Consider the following 18,302-nt stretch of genomic DNA (forward strand, 5'->3'; position numbering starts at 1 on the left):
GTAAACATTTGGGTAAATGCCCAAAAGTTGGATTGCTGGGTCATAGGGGAGTTCTATGTGAAGTCTTTTGAGGAACCTCCATACTGCCCAAGCTGGCTTTCAACCATGATCTTCAGATCTCAGCCTCCTGAGTAGTTGGGATTCCAGGACTAAGCCAACAGCACCTGGCTATAGTACCCTTTCATCTTAAAAGGCTTTGTTTGAAGCCATTAGGTCTTCCACTGTACAAAGACATTGCCATTATTCTCCACAATATCAAGTTTTCTAGTGTTTTGTTATTACTGATACTAAAACGTTAACTACAGGCTCTACTTCCTCTGGAAACGAGACAGACAAAATCAAAACCAAAGTGTCAGTTGAAACCAATGCAGCACTCTGGAGCAGAGTTTAGTCATAGGGGTGCCATTCATGTTGGGGTCCTAGGAATATATATGAAATCTCTAAACCTCCCTCTTAATATTATATGGGATCTTAAACTGCTCTAAAACCTACTCTTCAAATGAGTACTAAGTTTATTAGTATGATGTAGTTGAATTTAAAATCAAGTATATTCCCAGTATGTGAGACCAAAGGGGAATATTTTTTGGGGGGGTCCAGTTGTGGGGCCTGAACTATGGGCCTTGGTGCTGTCCTCAGCTCTTCAGCTCAAGGCTAGCGCTCTACCACTTGAGCCAAAGCGCCACTTCCGGCTTTTTTTTTCTGCTTATGTAGTGCTGAGGAATCAAACCCAGGGCCTCAGGCATGCAAGGCAAGTGCTCTACCACTGAGCCACCTTCCCAGCCCAAAAGGGGAATATTTTTAAGCGAGGAACACAGAGGTGAAATACCTATGTGCATCTGATCAGATAAAACAATATTTATCAAAATGAACTCCAGAAATGGAAATAAGGGGGGATTTTTTATTTGTTGCTTTTTTTTCTTTTGTCTTATTTGTTGGTATATCTGGCTTTGGGAGAGTAAGGGGGTCACAGAAATGGAGGGACAAAGGATGAACAAAAAGTGGTTCTTTCTAGACACTATGTTTAAAATGAACTATACAACTTGTGAATGGGGACAGGTGGGAAAAATTGAGAAAGCACCAGGGAAAGGGTGACATTGTCCAAAAAGAAAACATATTCTTTACCTGACTTATGTAGCTGTAATCTCTTTGTACATCACCTTTATAATAACAATTAAAATGCATAAAATTAAAAAATAAAGTCAAGTGCACCTTAAAAGGTAAACTAGGTGTATATGCACACACACATGCACGGACATACACCTATGTATATACATAGAATGCTAGGGGAAAGAGGGTATGTGTGTATATTCCATGTGTATGTAATATACCTACACAATTTTATATAGTAATTACAATTTAATATAGCATTTTACACTCAAAATCAAACAACAGTATTGGGACTTAAAGGATTTCTAGTATGGAAGAGATGTAGTGAAATGACTTCTAAACATCTCCATTTCTTTTCCAAAGATGGTATGATACTGAGGTGACCTAGATCTCATCTTTCCTTTGAAAAACAAGAAGCTAACAAGTCACAGCTCACCCATCTCACACACATTTACAATTTAAATAATAGCAATATTGTAATTGATTTTGTTTAATTTAAACCCTTTATACATCTACTTAGAATAAAAATATATCAATGCAGCAAAAAGAACCTTCAAAATAATAATAATACAACAGCAAAATAAATCTTTTGGAAACTATGTACACTATAAACGCCCCAGGTGCCAGAGGTAGAGGGCCCTATTCTAGATTTTTTAGTACTGGTACTTTACAGCTATTTGGACAACTCCAGGGAGGAAATGCACTTTGTTTTTCCATAGAGGAATTAGCCACGAGCGCGTTAATCTGTTACATACGGGAGCTCAATGGCTGCACTGTTCCACCGCACATTAACGGGTGATTCCGTCTTCGGAGCACAGAAGCCTGCAGACAGAATTTTCTTCCTCTCTGGTCAAATATCCCCTACCTGAGGCACCAGGATCTTGTTCTACACTTCAGTCCAGAAACAGCAAATTCAATCTAGCTGTGGCAGGCCCAGGGCGACGTGGAATGCCAACTATAGACCAGGATTCCAAACCACGAGCCTCTGGAAATCAAGCATGGACTTGGAGAAATGACACCCACCTCGGGCCAAGAAATCTCACCCAGCTTTGAGCGCACAGGGAATACAGATAACCATTGACATCACTCTCCTTTTAGTTGACAGTGTCCCACACTAAGAGTTTACTGCTGAGAGTCACAATGAAGAACAGGTCATGTTCTCTGCTGGACTACCAATCTTTGAGCTATTTTGGGCATAATAATTGTAAGATGGCAAATGTTGCTGTGTAACTTGCTAAGATGGTTTGTGTCTCACTGAACTACTTGTAGGAGACCAGTAAATACTTTGGGTGGAGCTACAGTAGGAAAATAAGGCCAATATTAGAATTTCTGACTCTCTGTTTCTGTCTGTCTGTTTGTCTGTGTCTCTCTCTCCTTTCTTTCTCTCCCTCTTTCTCTCTCCCTCCAAAGCATGACTACGCCATTATCTTGGCTCTTCAGAAACTCCCTTAAGTACTCAGAGATCAGTATGGTCACGGCTCAACTACACCTCAGGCCCAATAAACCTGGAATGAACCAATTTGTTTTCCACATCTTTCCAGGCTGAGCTCAGGCAAGCTGTTTCAGCCTCTCAGCTCATCCATAGACAAATACTTAGTGTAGCAATTCAGAAAGATAATGCCATCAATGAAGTTCACTGATGCTTTGAGAAATGTTGGTATATATATATAATATACACACACACACACACACACACACATAAAATTCAGCCAGGTGCCAGTGGTTTTAGCTACTCAAGAGATTGAGATTTGGATGACTGGGATTTGTAGCTAGGCTAGAAAAAAACGGTCTATGAGAGTCTATTTCCCAAACATAAGTAGCAAAAAACTGGATCAGAGTCATGGTTCAAATGGGAGAGCTCTGAGTTCAAGTCTCACCAAGAAAAAAGAAAGAAAACCTATGTTGTGTGTATCTGTGTGTGTGTGTGTGTGTGTGTGTGTGTATTTGAGTGAGTCCCATAAGGTTCTTTGTGTATTTGTGTGGGTTCCATAGGAGAAGGTGCATTTCTTAAAATAGATTTATCTTAAAACTCCTACAATGATAGATAGAAAAGTATCACTGGGGTGAACAACTCAAGAGAGGAGGGCTGCCTTTGGATGATGGCAGTGGTGGAGCTGATGTGAGTGGTGGTAGTGATGTTATCTATTCTTCAGGTGTTTACCCTGTGCCCCAAACCATGGTGAGCTATATAACTTATTATTTTAATTAATCAGACATCCTAAAACGTTGATCTTATATTCCTTTTTCTTTCCTCTATGAACTGCCAACACTCAGCTTCTGAGTCAATAAGGAATGTCCTGTCAAGTCCTCTTTTGTTTGCTCTTACTGCTTAATGAATGATTTACCTGCACTCAATTAGTAGACACAAGTTGCAACTTGTGTCAAGGCTCATTAATTGACAGTGTCATCTGACCAGTGGGGGAGGGGGGTGGAGAGTAAAATCAGTAAACATTGCACACTTAACAAGTGGGATAATGAATTATCCAATCACGTCTTCCTTACCTTGTGTTTGAAAGCTTGCCAGGCAGTGATAAGCTTCATAAATAATCTTTTATTTTGGCATTTAGTAATTTGAGTCCTTGTTTAAGGTAATAATGTTGCCTGAAGATAAGAGCCCGTATTACCATTTTCATAAATTCTAGCTTATTCCTGTAGATGTGCTGTAGTTTTCTCATTCAGTGATGGCTGTTTATTTACATTCAATTCAAATTCTTTTTGTGAAATAACTCCTTCTGCATGTATTGAGCACCTACTCTAGGTTCCACACAGTCTTAATTATCTTGTGGTCTCTTATACGAACACTGAGCTCCTGTGCTGTAAGTAGTGGCATTGCTCTCTCCATTTGACAGATGCAAACAAGACCTGTTCACTTCCCTGGCAGGACACAGCTAAACACAGAGAGCTTGTGGTCACAACTTATGGGGGCTTTTTCTTTATTCTACATCTTCCTAGGACCTAGGTCTAGTTCTTTGTGATTCCATCACTCAGGGAAGATTTCTAGGTGCATTCGTAGGTAGTAGTGTGGGAGACTATTTTCTTTATCCTTAAGGATAAGACTGATGGCTCAAAAGCACAGCAGAGATGTTGGATGATATACCAAAGGAACTGTGGGCTTCAGAATTAATAACAGGCATGAGTCTATCTCTGTTCTTGGAAATCCTTATCAGTGATTCTTTCTTAAACAGGAGACTGGGCAGAGTTAAGCTACCTGAGATCTCCAAAGACCTTCAAGACTTTATTTTTATGTGTTTTGTGTATCACATCATCAAATAATACATCTTTCGGGGAGGAAGTGGGATAGATGGAAGTGAGGCCACAGCTTCTGAGAAAGAAGAAGAGGTCTGAAAGCTCTTGATGCTGAACACAGCACAGTGGCACCTCTAGACACCTCTGATTCCAAAGAGGTTGACCAGTTGTTCTGCTTGAGCTCTGTGACAAAACAAAATATCTCAGAAATTTTCACAAAGGGAGACTTGAGATCACCATCATGCTTTTGTCTTCTTCCTAAATATCTATATTTCTTTTCATCAGTTCTATTGCTGATAGAGAATTTATACGCTTGAGCTTTCTCCTCTTTGCTTTGCCAGTACCAAGGTTTGAACTCATGGTCTTGTGCTTGTTCAGCTGGTACATTACCACTTGAGCCACTTGAGATATCATGGCATGATTCACACATAGCATATTGATTAGTTGTCTCTCCTTAGCATTCATTAGGGACATACTCTGCAGTATAAAAGATGTTAATTGAGCCTGGCAATTGTGGCTTATGCCTTCAATCCTAGCTACTCAGGAGGCTGAGATCTGAGGATTGCAGTTCAAAGCCAACCTGGGTAGGAAAATCTACGAGACTCTATAAACTAGTTCCCCCCCAAAAAACAAACAAACAAAAAAACAGAAATGGAGCTGTGGCTCAAGTGGTAAAGCTAGCTATGAGCAGAAAAGTGTTCAGGGACAGTGTCCAGGCCTTAACTTCAAGCCTGAAGACTGGCGCGTGCGCGTACACACACACACACACACACACACACACACACACACACAGAAACAAAAAAGAAGCCAATTGAGTTTTCATGAATCAATGGGATTCAATCCTTGAAGTACACAAGAAGACATTGCCTTCAAATCACTTTTTCACAAGGTAGCAATGAGCCATGAGTGCAGTCAAAATCTGCCATACACTAGTCATTTAAATTCTGAAACCCGTTTGGCAATATGATGTATTTTGTACACAAAGTTGAGGCTCATTATTCATCATCATTAGGCTGTGTACATGGAGTTAGGTTTTTGTTTTGCAGAGTGTGGAATGGTTGGCAGCATTCAGCTAAACTTTCTTAGTCACTCCTTCTTATGATGAAAACAGGCACCAGCAAGATGGGCTTTCAGGGTAATGTTTATCGTGTCAATGAATAAATTAAATTTAACTGCTTCATGGGGAGAGGACTCGCTTCTGTTGATTTATGTCTCTATCCAAGCAAACTGGGCATCCAACTATTAGTAATGCATTGCTTTTGCTTCTCCTTGTTTGAAGCTTATTTTCAACAAACCATCAACTCCTTTTATGACTATCAAATGTTTTAAAAGTAGGACAGTCAATTACAGCATTTATTTGAGTATTGTGTGTGTGTGTGTGTGTGTGTGTGTGTGTGCACGAATACACACTCACACATACCAGTACTGGGGCTTAAACTCAGGGCCTTACCCTGTTTCTTGCCTTTTTCACTCAAGCTTGGCACTCTACCACTGGAGACACACCTCCACTTCCAACTTGTTGCTGATTAACTGGAGAGAAGACTGTCTTGGATTTATCTGCTCTGGCTGGTTTCAAACTGCCATCTTCATATCTCAGACCCACGGGTAACCAGCATTATAGGCATGAGCCACTGACACCTGGCTTTATCTAAGTTATTGAACCCACAGTGGTGTTGCTAAGAGAGAAATAGCAATCAAACTGCTAAAATAGAGCATCTGGCATTCAACTACTATCATCATGATAAGATAACAGCCATAACAAATACTAATTGAACCTCTCCAAGGAGCATCAGAAAGTCTTTCCTTTTCTTTCAATCTATGGAGCAGTTAAATACAAGAGCAGAGATTACCAAACTCCTTTTTCTATGTTACTTATTACTTACAAATTCAAAATGGGAAGATCTACATGCATTCATACATACATGGCAGATAATATCCTAGGAGGGAACAAAATACTGTGTACCGCTTCCATTGAATGTATTTCTTCTGGAAATATGTATGTGTATGTGTGTGTGTGTATGTGTGTGTGTGTGTGTGTGTGTGTGTGTGTGTGCGTGTATCAATCCAGATGACAGACATTGTGTACCTAATACACTGACATTACTCATGGTCCTATCCATGTAAACCAAGTTTTAAGTCACTGCTGTTCTAGGGCTTTAGTCAGAAAAGAAAGAAAATGAAAGGCAGTGAAACTAGAGATGAGGAAGTAACACAAGAGAGAAATGAAAACCAGGCTTCTGTAACTTTTGATCACTGTTAAGCACAGCGGGATCCACAATTATGAGCGCCCACAATTATAAAGGGAAGCAAATATTGGGAAATGTGAGGGTGACACGTCTGTACTACACAGAGTAATTTCCACTGGAACAAAAAAAGAAGAAAAAAAAAGTGGAGGTTTATTTGACTGTGGAATAATGCACTCCATTTGGCTGAGTTTCAGCAGAGCAATAGGAAAACTGAAATATCCGAGTCTGCTCTGGGAATGAGGGATTGCGGAAGTGTTCTAGGCAGAATCGGGGTTCCCAGGCTAGTGACCCCTCAGAAACCATCCTCACTGCGACCTACGGAGGTGCCTCAGGGCCAACGATACCTTTCGTCCTGCAAGCAGTTTATGGAAGCACACATTAGGATGCTCAGGTCTGGGATTTATTTTGTGTTTTGTGTTTTGGGGAGAGAACGTGTTTGATGTATAATAGTGGAGACAGATATGGATTTCCCGTGGCGTGTACCTCAAAGGCCGCCCAAAAGAGATTCATTCCCCTTCAACTCCTTCACTTCCCTTCCTTTCCCTTCATTTCTCTTTTATCTTTTCTTTTTTTCTCTTCTTTTCCTTTTGTGTGTATTTGAGACATTACTGAGGCATGAACTTAAGGTCTCGCACTCAAGGCTAGTGCTCTACAATTTGAGCAAAGGCAACTTCAGGCTTTTGGCTAGTTCACTGGAAATGAGTCTCCAGTATTTTTCTACCCTGAATGGCTTTGAACTGCTACCCTCCAATCTCAGTCATCTGAGCAGCTAGGATTACAGGCATGAGCTACCAGTACCCAGCTTCAACAATTTTTTTAAATTTTTTTTTTCTTGTCAGAGTTAGAGGAGGAGAGGGCAAGTATCTCTCTATTGATTCTTTAACTGGAAGCCTTGCTTCCTCTAAAACCATGAAAGCCGTGTCTAGGAAGGAAACAGTTACTAGCCAAGTATTTTAAATGGTTGCCAAGATTAACTTCTATCAAGAAAACTAGCTGTATGAAGCCCTTTAGAAGAAGAATAGCCACACTGAGTTTTGTCAAGATGGAAAGGACACATTCAGAGCAGAAGCAGAAGCTCCTAACTGAGAGTTCTGCAATAGCAGCTCCACTGTTAGTTGGTAGAAGAATAAACAGAAGAGTAAACAAGCGTTGCCATCTAACCGGCCTATAGGACTCAGAACAACACCTCTGACTCCATTGTCCAGATGTCTCATAGCCTGGCCAATCACTTCGCAATCATGTATTGATCCTGATTTTTCTACTAGTGTTCATGCACTTGTTCTAAATACGCTATTTTTAACACTCCACCTTCTTCCTGGGATGTTTCTGGCCCAGAGCACAGGACAATACAACTGTGCTTGGAGAATAAGGAAGTGTTTGGAAAGCTCTCTAGGTCTCTTAAAGATGTTTCATGTCAAGCCAGGCGCCAATGAGTCATGCCTGTTATCCTAGCTACCCAGGAGGTTGAGATCTGAGGATTGCAGTTCAAAGCCAGCTTGGGCAAAAAAGTCCATGAGACTCTTAATCCCCAATTAACCACCAGAAAACCGGAAGTGGCACTGTGGCTCAAGTGGTAGACTGCTAGTCTTGAGCTGAAGAGCTGTGGGACAGCGCCCAGGCCCAGAGTTCAAGACCCACCACCACCAACAACAACAAAAAGCAAGTGGAAGGCAAAAGATGGCAAGATGAGATGTGTGCATCAAGAATGAGACTCACAGTTTGCAGGAGGAAATAGAATGATGCCAGCACTTGAACCAGTTGCCTGTGGTGTTGTTTGTCCTAAAGCCTCATGCCACAGATTCATTATGGGCTCTCTAATGAGGACTTGCCAGCTGAGACTGGAAATCGGGTGTAGCCCAGGTTGTGTTTACACTACATTTACAGCCACTTTTTTTTTCTTTTCTACCAGGCCTGAAGCTCTAACTCTGGTGCTGTCTCTGAGTTCCTTTTGTTCAAGGCTAGTTTGAGCCACAGTACCACTTCTGGCTTTTCCTGTGATATAATTGAAGATAAGAATCTCATGGGCTTTCCTGCCTGGGCTGGCTTCAAACCACAATCCTCAGATCTCAGCTTCCTGAGTAGCTAGAATTACAGGCATGAGTTACTAGCACCTGGCTTATAGCCACTTTTTATTGGGGCTTTCTGAAACCATTTAATAGACCTTAGATATTGGGGACCATAATATACAAGTTTCCCCCTGTACCAGCAATCAGGGCTGTAGTAATAGATATTTAACAGGGGCGAAATTTTCCTATTATTCACACAAAAAAATAAAACAGAGGAAATTGAGTAAAAGTTTTGTTTCATGTGCATCCATTGTCTGGGATTAGGAAATAAACAAAACTTAGTAAATACAAGCTAAAGATACCATGTGGAAGTCAATCCCTTTGCCTTAGTCTCAGCTTTAACCAAAAGAATCAAGTAGAATCCTAAAAAGACACTGGAAATTAAATTATTGGATGCAATCCTTTCTTTGGCTTTAGTAAAAGACTGTGTTAGTTAGAATAAGGAAGAGCCCAACCTCTGTCACTATCAACTGTATGCCAGTGAGACTATACCCCATGACTGCTCTTGTTCTTATTTCAAGTGATTAAAATGGATTTAGTTGCTTCAGTTGATTGACATATTGACCTTACTCATTTTGTCTCTGCTAATGAAGGGAAGTAGAGCAGAGAGGTATTGGGGATTTAAAAGAAGCAGAAGCAGAAGAAGCAGAAGCAGAAGCAGAAGCAGAAGCAGAAGCAGAAGAAGAAGAAGAAGAAGAAGAAGAAGAAGAAGAAGAAGGTGGTAGAGGAGGAAGAGGAACAAGAGGAGGAACATGAGGAGGAGGAGGAGGAGGAGGAGGAGGAGGAGGAAGAGGAGGAGAGCAGAGGGGAATTAGAGGAAAAAGTAAAATATCCTTACATGAAAATCATTATGTAAATTCTATTGCCATCATTTAACCCTCACCATCCGTAATTCACGCAGTTGGTAGATCTTTCTTGAATCTTTCTGTAAAACTGAATGTATTCCCAAAGTTCCTGAAATTCGCAGGAATGAAAACAAATTGGTTAGCAAATTTCCTACTTAAAAGTATTGAAGGGAAAATTGCACAAAAGGATGGTTTGAGTTTGTTTTCCCCTTCAGTTGTGTTGCAAATGGTTCCCCCAACGAAACCCTGGAATTTCCTCTAGTCTGTTCCCTATTACCTCTGTGGGAAAATGGTGAAAAATCAATCTGTTTTCCGCATAACCATATTACATCCCATTATTCGAGGAATGTCAAAGGCAAACCCCAATGACCAACAGTATCAATCTTTTCCCTCTAGTTTCCAAGTTTAATTTCGGCAGTAGTTATGAGAAAAGGAAACGCTCAGGCAGAACATCATTCTACCCCGGGCAATTGCAGATTTTAATGATAGTTTATATAAAACAGGAGAGTGTTTTCTCTTTATACTTGGCTATCTCCTTGACCTTGAGAGTCACATGGGCTTCCAAGTACTGTACTGCGTCTTCCAAGTGATTGAAGGAAGGAGTCTGGGGCAGGCAGATTACCAGGCCTTTCCTCTAATTAACAGTTCACCTTCAGTTAGTGCCACACCCAGGGAAGAATGGTTTTTGTTTGTGTATTTGTTTTTGGAAAAGAAGAAAGAATAAAAAGAAATGTTATACAATGGGAAGGCTTAGGGGAACTAACACATCTTATCAGGAATTAAAGAAAAGTGTTTTTGTTTTGGCTTTTTTTGCTCTGGGTGGTGGTGGTCTCTGGACTTGAACTCCAGGCCTGGGAGCTGCTAGCCGGCTACCACTTAGAGCCACAGCTCATTTCTGGTTTTCTGGTGGTTAATTAGAGATAAATGTCTCCTGGACATTATCAAAGCCAGGGGTGGCTTTGAACCAGGATCCTCAGATTTCAGCCTCCTGGTTATCTAGGATTATAGGTGTGAGCCACTGGTGGTGGCTTCAGTTGGTTTTCTGTTCATTTAAATACAATTTTATTGTTTCTATTGTATTGTAATATCATTTCATAAAAGTTTTTTTCAACAATGGAACATTTTCAGGGGAAGAAAATTTTCTCTTTCTCTTTTTAAAAGAAACTAATTTCGCTAACTTTGTAACAATTAACCAAATGCATTTTTATCTATAAATAATGTATTCGATGCATTATATATATTTATTTCTTGTTATAATCTTTAAGTAGTTGTACACAGGGGATGCAAATACAAATACTAAAACTATATTATTGTTTGGGAAGAAAAGGGAAGAGGGGAGAAAACACCGGCATATTTTCACTCAGAGTACATCTGATCCCATAACATTTATCTAAAAGTTAGTATTTTTTCCATAAGCATTGGATATTCTCTATACCTCTCATCTCTTTTCCCGAAGGAATCAATAAAGAAAAGTTATGGCCTAATCTATCTCTTTACACAAAGAACCAAAGACTTTTAAACCATTGTTATCTTGCACACCACTCTGGAATGCTTACTGTTGCATACTTTGGTGCGCTGGTCATGAAGACAGAGGCCTGTAACTCGCAGATCAGAAGACAAATATTGGCACTTGGTTTTATGAGCTCTTCACTATTCTATCAACCATGCTTCTGCTTCCTACTATATTATAACCAATTGTTTTGAGGCTCTTAGGAGATAAAACATACACATATTTTCCTCCAATACACAGGTTACTGTACAACTTTTAATAATGACAGCTCACACCACAGTAAATCGGGTATTTGAATGCTGTGTCTACATACTTGATCATTCTTGAACTCATTGCACCCTCGGCCAAGCTACTGAACCTCTCCAATACTCTGTTCCAACAGCTAAACATGGAGGCACCAATCATACCTCCCAAAGAATATCCTTGTGAGTGTAACAGAAAATCAATCATTTTTCAGAACTTAGACCATTGTCCTATGCTAAAAGTCCAATAACTGTTATAGGAAGATACAACTGTTTACCATTATTTTGAGTGAACATTTCTTGTGTGATAGGATGGTTATAAGAATGACCCTTTGACTTCTTCTTGACGTGTAAAATTCAAGTGTTCAGGTAGGTAGAACATCAGTAGACATCTCTCAGAATAGAAGACAAATACCTCCTGCTGATAATTTAAATCATGCTACATGGTTCAGTTTTGTTCACCAGGATTAAAAACCAAAACCTCAAGCAGATGATTAGCAGAGATTCTTATGAGTACATGCAGAATAAGATGCTCCTTACTCCACTTACATTAAGTTTTTTAAAAACATAAAGAAGCAAATACTGAAAAATAGTCATTTCTATGGAAGATCATTATTGTAGGTAACTTGCCTTTCTAGACCCAAACTATTAAAAGTACGTTAGAATGGTCATGAGTAAGATGGACTTCAATCATGTCACATGAAAAGAAAAGCAAGTGTTTGCTGTGCCCTTTCGGCCCTTCTCCAAGTCTGAAGTGCAGTGGCCTTTCCAGCTGTGGTAGGGACAGTGGTTTTGGTGGTTGATGAGTGGAATCCGAGACCTGTCATAAACCTTCATCATCCTGTGGCCAAGGGAGGGGCTCAGCCCCACTCCCATGAAGCACGTGGCCTTTCTAAATAATCTTTCCACCAGCCATAGACAGGAGCACAAAGGGAGCTTTTCTTCACCTAGTCTAAGGGAGTCACTGTTCTTGAGTTAACAGTGTTGGACCAGATTAAACTAGCAGGGTCCCCAAGTGCCAAACGAGGCAGAAGCATAATGAATGACTGACAGGGCAGGGGGTGGGGAGTTTGATTCGCCATGTCTATAAACACCATTTCTCGTTTGGCATTCATCCTCTAAGCTACACGAAGCTCTCTGTAGATAAAAACTGTAGAGAGTATGTGGACACCCAAACGATCCATGCCTAGATATGGAAGCTGTGTTCCTCATTCCTGTACATCTCTACTCTGCCAGGATATGAGGCATTTCCCATCTTGACTGTCTCCGTGATCATGTTACTTCCCTCAGCAGCATGTCCCCCTCTTTTTCCTCACTCCTTTTCTGTCTTTCTCTCCATTTCTTTCTACACCACATAAAACTATAAAAAGAAAACAAAGGAGAAACACATTTGCCTCTATTTTCAAATAGGAAGGAGACTGGCCCCAAGACAGGGAGACTCCCTAGCAGCCAAGATGACTGACAAAAAATTCTTGTGGCTTTCTCCAAAAGTCAAACCAAAATCTAACCAGCAGCCAGACTAAGTTCTGGCAACCTGGCTTTGCCTGGAAATGAGTGCAATCATATCCTAATAGCTATTTGGATAATTGTTCATATGAGTGATCTGCCAACTAATGTTGGAAACAAGTCCTTATGACAAATATAGCATGCAGTCTAATCTGGAATATATTAAAATGTGATTTCTATCACTGTGTATTTCTAAAGCAACACAATGAAGCCGTCTATCACTTTTGTTTCTGAGGAGGAATGACTACAACGGACACTGGTACTGTTTAAGTGTCTGAACGTACTTCAAACAAACAATATCTTACCTGAATTTTACATTTCATGTGTGAGTCCCATCTTCTGAAGTCAGTATGTTTTTTTAAGAAGACTTAATGTTGGTCTTCAAATGTGTGAATGCACACAGACACAGAGAGAGAAAGAGAGAGACAGATAGATATGCTTGCATAGAGAAGGTACTGATGATTCATTTTAACCCTTTGAATTGGAAATATACTGAAAGTCTGCAGACTTGGGAACTTATGTATGGTACAGACAATTGAGGAGAGGGAAAAACTAAGCCTACTTCTCAGAAATCTGGATCTACAAGGTGGTCAAAAATAATATTCTTTAACATTTCCTCACTCTGAGGTAAAGAGCAGGGAGCTTAATTGCTGCAGTGGGAATCTTTGGTTGTTCCATAAAGTTAGAGAAAGAGTGGAGAGCTCTCTGCCCCACGTTCATAAAGAGGCACTGTGGCACTGAGAAGGAGCAGGGGCTTTGCCTGTAATCCAGCATTGGCCTGAGTTCTGAAGTGCCACTTACAAGCCGGGGAATCGCACAACCCACCTTCCTTTCTCTGCACCTCCAGTCCTCACCATTGTCACGAGCATGAAGCAAGAAACTGTGGACATACTTTAATTCAGATCTAGCTTCCACATCTGAGAGAAAATATGGGCCCTTCGTCTCTCTGAGCCTGCCATATTTCAGTTAACAGGATTCCTCCCTTTCCCCCACCCCTTTCCAGGTCCATCCATTTTCCTACAAATGAGTTAACATCTCTCACTCATTCTTCCTGATGGATAAGTAAAGCTCCAGTGTGTGTGTGTGTGTGTGTGTGTGTGAGAGAGAGAGAGAGAGAGAGAGAGAGAGAGAGATAGGGAGATCCATTGAAGGACATATGAGCTGTAAACATATACACAGTCACACATTTTATTAATATATATTATATATATTTTTATATATACATATATATGTATATTATATAATGTTTTATGTACATGACATATATAAGCCATATACACAGTCACACATTATATATGTATATATGTATACATTATATAATGCATATATTATACATTATATAATGTATGTATATATTATATAATGTGTATATGTATATGTATATGATATATGACTGTGTATATGTGTGTGTACATATGTATTAACTAAATGCATTAGCTAAATTTCAGTATATGCAGGGTAGGATGCCAAAAGTGTACCTTCTTTAAGCAACTAACTTACAGTTAAACAAAATAAATGCTGGGACTTGTGGTGCCCTGGTGGGGGCAGGGAGGAGATCCAGGGGAGAGGGTGGACGAATGGACAGAGGAAGTATAGGTGATTGCCATCATAATCTTGGACATACATATATGAAAATGGAGCTAGGGCCTAGTAGGATTGGGATAGATGGGGGAGAATGATGGAAGGGGGTGACATCCATTAAGATTCATTGCAGTCATAACCAGGCACATTGAATTGAAGCCCCTTTGTAATAACGAGGGTTCAGCAAATAAGCTGCTGCTGCTCGCACCCCATTGGAATGATTCAGCACCCACATGCTGGTCTTCCATCTCCGCTGACCTCCCCCTTCTTGCTCGTTCCCCCTCTCCTTTTTCTTTCTATAAATGAGGGATGCAACACTTCTCCCAGGCTAGCTTTTTCACACGGTGTGAGACAGGCGAAATAAAAGCAGACAATGCCTAACAATAAAATTGATGCTAAAGAGAGTTGATTCTACCACCAACTTCTCAAAGACATTCAGTCTGTTTCTTCTACCATTGCCATGAATCCCCAAAACTTACTCAACCTGCATTTACTACACCAGCTATTTCAGCATGCTGCACACAAAACACCTTGGTAGGCACAAAGACAATGGAAAGGTAATACACACACACACACACACACACAGAGTTTGGAAGGGAAAATTCTTCAAGGTTTTCCTCAGAGAAGTAACAAGTAGATAGATGCTAAGAAGAGGAAGGGGTGCTTTCCCTCTCATTGGAAAGGAATCCGAACAAACAGCTACTTCTAAAAACTGTCATTTCAGGAGAAAGATCAGCAGACGATCAACATGTCTTCGTACAATGATGAAGAAAATTGCAATTCTGATCAACAGGGCCCAGGTCAAAATGGATTCCAGGATTCCACTCTGATGTAGAAGATCGGGGCTTGCTCTACAGTGCTAGGATTCCAGCCACCCCTTACACAATTTTCCAGGTCATTCTATCTCTTTCAAGAACCAGTAAGATCTATCAGTCTCCCTAGAGGAGTCCAGCTCCCCCTCTCAGAGTGCACAAGAGTCTCATCACTATACTTGGGACAGAAAACGATGGGAAAGCACCAACAGATTTTGTTGTTGTTGTTGTTGTTTTATCTGTGGTGGGAAACTATGAGAAGGAAAATGCACCAATCATGGTGCTAAAAATTTCAGCAGGAACAGGATTTGACTCTCACTACTTCAAACATACTAAATAGATAGATGGAAGGCAGTGCCTACATCCCTGGTGCTCACCTCCAATATTTACCTCAAGCTCTCCTCTCAGTGTTCAGCCCAGACTGGTCCAACTCAGGAGTCTCCCTCTCCACAGATCATCCCCTCCAGGGATTCTTTCACCAATACTTGAGTCTCAGCATTCAAGCAGGAACATGAAGGTGAGGCATTTTAGACACAGCAGAAGAAAAAATAATCTTTTTAATTCCTTTGTTATTCTTTCAAGTGTACCACCACAAGACACCATTTAACCTTTTATGTGTGAATCCTGAGACTTTTATACTTAATTTTATTGTTAAGTAGTTATACAAAGAGGTCACAGTTCCATATGTCAGGCTAGCTATAAGTACAATACATGTTGATCAGTGTCACTCCTGCCATTGTCTCTGAAAAATGTCTTGTACTATAGTGCCATGTAGTAACCTCTTCATTTTCCTTCACTGAGGTGAATAGTAAAACCTGATTTAGTTGTAAAAATAGTAGTGATTGTGCTCATATGTCTATTTTTTTGTTTTTTTTCTGAGAGTTCTGTCCACAGAAATGTAGAATACTTTATGACATATTTGAAATAGAATGGGATCTTTATTCTCAATGGGTTACTTTTTATCTGTCCTTTATCAGTTTAAGATTCTCAAAACTATCAATGGTATCGATACTTTGAAAGAAAGACTGGTAGAGAAAGGGTATAGGGGGAAAAGAAAAGAGGAAGTAAAGATTGTTTTTTTCCTTCATAGTTTTTAATGTGTCAGATTAAATAAGATCCTAGACTGAAACTTAAAGATACTCTCTAAACACACAACTTAATTGAAGGGATCATCAGAAAATTGTCGACTCTAATTTCAGAATAATTCAAGAAAAATATATTGTATATCTTTACAACAATACACATACACACATATGTTTATTCCAAAACCCAGACATCCTTTACTTCCTTTCTCTTGTATTGATGAAGGCTGATTATGTTACTCCACATCAATTCTGAAAAGCTCATCCTAAGCTCTGCAAGTCTGAGTAAGAAGCTAGATGTAGCTGGTGTTCAGATTCTGTGTGGTGTCAGTTAGTATGAAAAGCTCCATTACCACTTAATCAGCCAGATGCACAATTCTGGAATTCTGTATTCTCTATCCTGGAGATTCCTACATGTCAATTAAGTTTGTGAGTTAATTACTCTTTCTTTTGATGGGCCAAATGTCCTTCTCGATGTCATTAATTTTTATTTTCAATTCCAAATAAAATGAAGCTTTATACCCATTTTTAAAAACACTTCGCTAGAAGTCTCCTGGGACTTGTCTCATGGTGTGGTGGAGGTTTTTTGTTTGTTTGTCTGTTTTGTTTTGTTTGTGACATCTCGTTTCTCATTTCAGAGTCTGGTTGGGACATAAACAGCTGTGGATTCCCTTCGACTCCTGTACTCAGTCCTGTGGTCTCTTAGAATGCTTTGTCTTTCCCAGGCACTTTATGAATGGAACCAGCAAAACGGTCCGTGTGAAACAGAGAAAATAACATCTTGAAATAATAAAAATGGAGGATATGGAATGATCGAGAAAAGCCCAGGAATGCCACAGGTCTGTGATTCCCTCACACACAACAACACCAGCACTGCAAGGCCTGGAGGCTGAGCACACCACACACTTTTGTGAAGATTCCCTCTTTCTATGCAAGCCTGTTCTGCGTTCTGCAGATGTGGGATGGTAACCATATTTCAACTCTCCACCTTCACACTTCCCACCAGTGTTAACCTCTTTTCCTTATGATTTATGTCTTTTTTTTTATTGTTCTGCCTGGAACTGAGCCAGACCCCAGGATCAGACTTCCCAATCTCCTCAAACTCTTGGGTAAAGGGACAGAAATCAGGCTTCATAAAAAGACCTGGGCTCCTGAGGTAAGAAAGGAGATGGCTTACCTGTTTCCATGGAGACGTGTATGTCCAAGTTGTGTCTTCTGAATGAATGAAGGTTGTGTTCTTGATTCACAAACTTAAACTCCAAGCAAACATAGCAGTTGCGCAGAGGCAATATACTAAGAGGAATTCCTTTGCAAAACCTTTTGCTGTTTGTGTAGTTTGCTCTCTCAACACATAACTCAATAATAACCCCCTCTAGATGCCATATCAAAATAGCCAGGGAGCACTACATCATACTGAAAAGGAGGCTTGGTTCCAGTGGCTCATGCCTATCATTCTGGCTGCTCAGGAGGCTAAATCCTGAGGGTTGTGGTTCAAGCTAGCCCAGGCAAGAAAGTTCATGAGACTCTTATCTCCAATTAACTGTCCAAAGTGATAGAGTGCTATGTTTGAGCAAAAATGTTCAGAGACAACATCCAGGCCCTGAATGAGAATAAAAATGTTCTTTTGGATTTAGTCAATACCATAGCTAATATCCTTTAAACAATTAACATGACTAAGCAAAAAGAATATTTGCAAGTTAAAGTATGTCTGGACTGAGAGGGAGGGGCATAGCTAACAGTGGGAAAGGGAGAGGGAGAGTGAATACAGTCTTAATGATCTATGCACATGTATGGAATGGAACAAGGAAACTCAATGAGCCTAGACTGGGAGGAGTAAGGGGAGAAGTGAGAATTAGGAGGGGTTGATATAGATAAACAAGCATGCTAAAAACAAAACTCTGGACAATAACTGATGCTAATAAAATCAATATATAAAAAGATAAAACAGGAAGGAAGGAAGGAAGGAAGGGAAGAAAGGAAGGAAGGAAGGAAGGAAGGGAAGAAAGGAAGGAAGGAAGGAAGGAAGGAAGGAAGGAAGGAAGGAAGGAAGGGAAGGGAA

This window comes from Dipodomys ordii, unplaced genomic scaffold (genome assembly GCF_000151885.1).
Source record: "Dipodomys ordii isolate 6190 unplaced genomic scaffold, Dord_2.0 Scaffold7, whole genome shotgun sequence".
NCBI lineage: Eukaryota > Metazoa > Chordata > Mammalia > Rodentia > Heteromyidae > Dipodomys > Dipodomys ordii.